Below are 6,096 nucleotides of genomic sequence, written 5' to 3' on the forward strand. Positions count from 1 at the left end.
CCTTTATTTCTGGGGAAGAGAATCCACAAACTTAAATCATTAAACTGTAATTATACTCTGAACATTGGAAGGATTTGCAGTAAAAATATCAGGTTGAGATTAAGTCAATAAAATTAATCACTCATAACCCTGAAGGAGAAAAAGGGTTGAAAAATGCTGCAAAACTGAAAGCTACTATGAGCAAAGGGACTTGGGGAATTCATTTTAATGCACCACAGCCAAGTTCAAATACAAGCTGTTCTTTGTTATTCAACCTGAGGTATTATTTTTCATACAGATGCTCACATCTGACCAAACCATAATCACATTCTGTAGAGTTTTCTTTATCTGATTGTAGAAGTTTCCTGTTTTAGCTATACATTAACGATTAACTGCATATGGATGGGTGGTGTCACAGAGTGGACTATATTCTGCTCACCTAACCGCATCTATCAGTGTATTAAGTGCCTCAAAGCTGGGACTTGAGCAATGGGTAGTAAAGCTGGCCTGAAGTCACTACTCTCTCTCTTCACATGGCCCTAACAGACATTGTATATTGTGAATTCTTTGCTTTTCCAGCAGACAGCTCTCCTGCAGTTGCCTAAGAGAAGGTTATGAATTGCAATATCTCCTTCTTTCTCACCTGTGTTCAGTGATTGATGGTGCTGTCTAAATTCATACTTCTCAACTACCAAGGTATGTTCTACCCATGAGAAACTGCAAACAGCAGATGCAGCCATCTCCCCGCCAAGGATCCACATGCTATGATGATGGGCAGAAACTTCTTTGTAGAAATTATCTAAGAAATGAGGTGTGAATTTAAATGGTTGAGAAGGATGTAGGAAAGGTTCTGTAAAGGACGCATTATCAACCACCTAAGAAGTAACTTGCAATTCAAATAGAACATGCTTGTGCTTTTGGATTTGAAGTGACCTGATTCATCTGCTCTGAAAATCAAGATGTGTCTGTGAATTGTGGGATGTTGCACTATGGGTGAATTTTAATTTGGCTGCAGAGATTTAGGCTCTTCCTCTAGCCCCGAGAAAACTAAAACCAATTAATGAGGTCTCTTTTTGCTTTAACATAGTGTATTAGGCATCTTGATTTTACAGCTATGAAAGTGGGGACAGTTGTATTGGAAGACTTCAAATAATGGAGAGAACTGCTTAATACATGATTAGTAAAGTAAAGTAACACTTCCAAGTGAAACCAACCAAAATTTAAAGATTTTTTTCAAGGAGTGCTTTGAAAAAATACCAACTCGGGAACTATTTATGTTACCAGAAATAGTGAAGTTGGGGGTGCATGAAAATGTATATATGCCATTGCCCATTCATAAGCAAAATCAAAGGCCACATCCAGTATTTGCAGTGAAAAAGTTTCAGTGAGAACAGCTCCATGTTATTGGCCTGACATGGCTTTCCTTCCAGAATATTTTAAAGAATTAGCTGAAACCTTTGTTTATTTACAAGATTTCTACTGAAGACAGATTTTTTTTAAAGATTTCCAGAAACATATAGTGGCCATCTGCAGGCAAGTTTGCTCCTGAAAAAGACATTTATGAATTTATATCCAACATAAATAAAGGCAATTTGCTGTTAGGCAATTAAGCTAGAAAATGTGCATTTTTCAGACAGAAAATAAACATTTGTTTCTAGCCAGTTGATGTACAAGTACCACAATTTTAAATTTGAAAACATAACTTTCTGCACATGACGTTGAGACTGAATTTCTGCTTGAAAAACAGAATGTGTAAGTGTTCATGACTATGTGGATTTTTTTGATTCTTCTCAACATGGAAGGTGCTAATCTTCTACATGATTTAATTGAATTGAATTAACTCCTGGAATTAATTTCTTATCACCTAGGGCTATAGGTGGAAATTGAACTTTATTTTAGGCTGCCAATTCTTAGGTGGAGAGCACTGAAGAGTACTATAGCTTTGCTTCAGTCACTGTACAGTAAAGATCGAATTTTCTTTCTAAGCCTCTGTTTTTAGCACTTTTCTCAGCTATTACCTTTGGCCTGAAATATATTGCCCTTGTTTCTATCCCTACCGATGTTTCCTATCTTTTATACTCTTCATGTTTGAAGAACATCCAGTTATTCCTTTAGATACACAAGACCTAAACCAGTGTAAGGATATTTATTTAGCTGACGATCTCTTAAGATATCTTTGCAATAGGTTAGGCAGAAACTATTCCAATTTAAAATATCAAATGTAGCACCTGTGCAGCTCCCTGTAAGGAAAATGACAATTTTTTGTGATAGAAAAGTTGTGGAAGAAAAGAGTGAGATAATTATAAGCCATACTATTTTCTAAAGTATATAAAGTCTTGGTCCAGCAGCTAGTCAGAAGACGACTTTCCACATTTATACGAAAAGCATTATTAATACAAAACTGCATTGGTGCATGTACAATCATTTGTCTTGCAATTACAAAGGCTCGTGTACTCTTCTGGGAATATAAAATGAGTGATCAATGAGGAATGTGACACAAGGATCTTAATTCTGTAGTCCATCTGGACTAAAACTGCATTTCTTACAGACAGGAAAAATGAGATGTGACATGTACACTGGGCTTGCTAAAGGAAAGGAAAGGTAATGTAGTTGTTCTGAATACGATTTTCTTTGAAATAATACCTACACATTGCTGCTGTGCTCAAAGCCACTAAAGCTTAAAAGAATAAAACCATTATGATTTTTTTTAACAGTAGAATTTAGGTGTGGTTCCCCAACCTGCTCATGGAATAAAAATGTGTTTGGAAGGAGTTAGTTAATGGTTTCTGAGCTGTGCTGCACCACTCCCTAAAATCTCCAACAGCATTAGCAGCTAGTCCACATTATTCCACTCCCTATAGTATTTACTTTCACCCACACTACTATTTGTATCATCTGTGTTATTTGCCTGGTTTTACTTTACAGTTTGTTTTAGAGAAAGAATCAGATGCGGGGGGCAGGGGGGTGGGGGTAGTTCCGTTATTGTCTCTGTTGCATATAATGACCTAGATGCACACTACAGCTAAGCAAGTCCCTGTACAGCATCTGAGTGCCAGAATCCGGGAAGGTAAATAAGAACAAACATCTTGCTACTCTTGCCCACTATCTTACATACTTAATCTAAATAGTCAGAATTGTTCACCATCAGAAGGAGGAGTCTGTGCTAGCTGGGTCTGGTTTTATGTAGTACAGACATTTGCATATTCTTAATGTTACCTGCATTTTCATAGTATTCACCACAACCTCAGCTAAAGATCAGGACCCCCTGTGCTAGATACTATACAAACACAAAATAAAGTTCCTGTCCCAAAGGATTTAGTGAAGAAAAAAATGGAACAGACACACTGTCAGAAAAAAAGGGACACAGAGATACCAAAATAACAGTAAAAGGCTATTTGTTCACTAGACAGAGAATGAAATCAGCAAATCTATTGCAAGAGTTGTCTAACTTCTGCTCTCCATTCCCTGCAACTTATTAAGAGAGATGCAAAGCAACCCTGATGTTGCAATTGATGTGCACTGTAAAGTGAATTTGCACCCCTTGCCTCTGGTTAACAGGACACAGTTCTCTGCACCACGGAAACCATAAGCTTTGTACCATAAACATTTGGGAAAGAATGGCAATTGCTGTAATAATAGGTGGAATATAAACCCCTGTCCTAAACCTCATACACTGCAACAGAAACATTTCCTGCTGTAGAAACACAGCCAGAAAGGCCTGAGAGTGTCCACACACAGCCCTACCACCTCAGAGATCTGCAAATAGAGATGATGGAGGCACCATTCCAACAGAGATGACTGTGTACTCCTGCCTGTGAACTATGGTAGTACCTCCCAACTTCCAGCCCCGACTTCATTCTCCCAAAAAACAGTTTGCTCAATCTCTGTGTAAGCATTAAACTCTTGCACATACACATTGCTTTTCTTTCTCTTTAAATAGTGTTCCTTATGACAGGCAGGGTGAATTTTAACCTGTATGTCTAAAGACTTTCATGGGAGCTCAGCAACACAATTATGTGCAGAAAAGACAGTTTCTAGGTACACGACATCCATGTAAGATCTTGAGTATCTAGCCCTCAAGCATGTAAATCCCCACACTGTAAACCATAGCAAAGTCAAGCTCAGAATAGTCCCCTGATGCTACAGTATTCCTTATAATTGATTTTCTATATAGATTGCAGAAAAAGGTTTCCCAGAGTCAGCTTATAAAAAGGACTAGACTCTCCATGGGTTACTTCCTTTTTAAATACAATCTAAAATACTACTACCTCCTGAATATATGCAAAATGGGACAAATCTTCCATGTCTTGAAGAGTAATCTAAAAAAGATATTTGGAAAGTTGTCAATTAACTAAGAAAATGTAGAAGAAAAAGAGAGAAAAAGAGGAAAGGAAAAGTAGGCAAAGAAGAAAAGAGGAAGAGGAAAAGGAGAAGGAGAAAAAAAAATAGAAAATGGGGGAGGGGGGGAGGAAAATGAGAAAAAAAAAGAAGAAAAAAGAAAGAAACCCCAAATTTCAAGCTTTACATTTTGCATTCCTTAAGAATTGTGCCTATTTAAACCAGACTTTGGAAATCTTGCTGTAGTCTCAGACTGTAAAGCAACAATTTGCAATGCTAAAGATATTTCCTTTTGGAGTAATAATCCAGAATGTCCTTTTTTTTTCTTTATTTAAGAATATTTTAATTGGAAAGATGGTATTTTTTTTTAGTTCAGTTAAGCAAGAAGTTTTCTTCTGAAACATCTAGCTTTCTGTTAGCACTGTTAAACTACTTCATCTTCCTTCCTATGCACACACACGTCATGTCTGGAGCAAAGCAAAATAAGAACCACATGTTTCATATAAACGGTTAAATGCTTTGCATATAGATGGTGCTTAGCTGGAACAACTATAAAGGAATAAAACAGAAGGAAACAGTAGGTGGAAGACAGCATTTTAGTAAGAAAGCAGGAACATAAGCAATTAATCATTAATATGGAAAAAAGCGGACAGCAGTAGAAGGAGGAAAGTAATTACTACAAGAGAGGAAAAGATGTCATTAAGCTTTCATTTGAGGTGAGCCTCACTCAACCACGCTTTGAATCCTTTTGAAAATACACATCCAGGGCCACACTCTGCCTTGACAGAACCAGCGTCAAACTCTAGTCACTCTTTTTCCATAGACATAAGTACGAAGATAATTTGTCCTTTCATCATTCCATAAGTTTGCTGAATTTGTTGTTTACATTTCAATTGTTCAAAATTAAAGACAACAATATAACTGAGACAGGATTTTGATCTTAATTGCATCCAGTAAAATGCAGAATAACTCTACTGAAAAAAACACTCTGATACTTAATTTTGTTAAGTAAAATTCAGTAGAGTTACATAGACTTATCACGGTGTAACTCAGATCAAAAGCTAACTCAGCCAAAAGCAGTATTGGAGTGCGTAATGCCAGACTTGTCAAGCCTCATACTTCACACACAGGATATTCATCTGGCTCCATCTCGCTCTCTTCAGTGCGGTGCTTCAGTCTCAGGCAACCACACAACAGCTCCTCAGCTTCCCTCTAGCTCTGGCATCCAACATCAGATGCATGTGCCGACAAATTGTGTTTGGCAGATGGGGTCCTGCCTGGGGAGGGAGGGCAAAGCACACACTGTAGCAGGGAGTGAGCGGTTGCTGTCGAGGCAGATCCCACGCTCCGAAGTCCTGCAGGTAGACAGCAGCTCCCCAGCTGCAGCCTCACACCACTGCCTCTTCCCAAGCCCCACATTCCCTCTAAAAGCAGAGCAGTCCTGCAAGAGCAAATCTGAGCTCTAGCCTCAATAAAAATATTCAAAAGGAATTACTTCAATGATTCTCATTACAATGAAACATTTGCTAAACAGAACAGCAGGTTGACAAGTGTCTCCACAGTAAGAAATTATGCATTTTCTTAACATTTTGTGGAACATGATAGTTCATAACTGTTGAGTTTTCCATGGTGATCACCATGGCAATGCACTATAAATTCAGTGGATAGTCTCTGTGAAATGTATTTTCCTCCTAAAAAGAAAACTAAATACTGAACACTGCTAAACGGTAATGCACATTATTTTTTTTTCTAGGCTAGCAGTCACACCCAGGCCAAAAA

The sequence above is a fragment of the Falco rusticolus genome, chromosome 4, assembly GCF_015220075.1.
Source record: "Falco rusticolus isolate bFalRus1 chromosome 4, bFalRus1.pri, whole genome shotgun sequence".
Classification (NCBI taxonomy): Eukaryota; Metazoa; Chordata; class Aves; order Falconiformes; family Falconidae; genus Falco; species Falco rusticolus.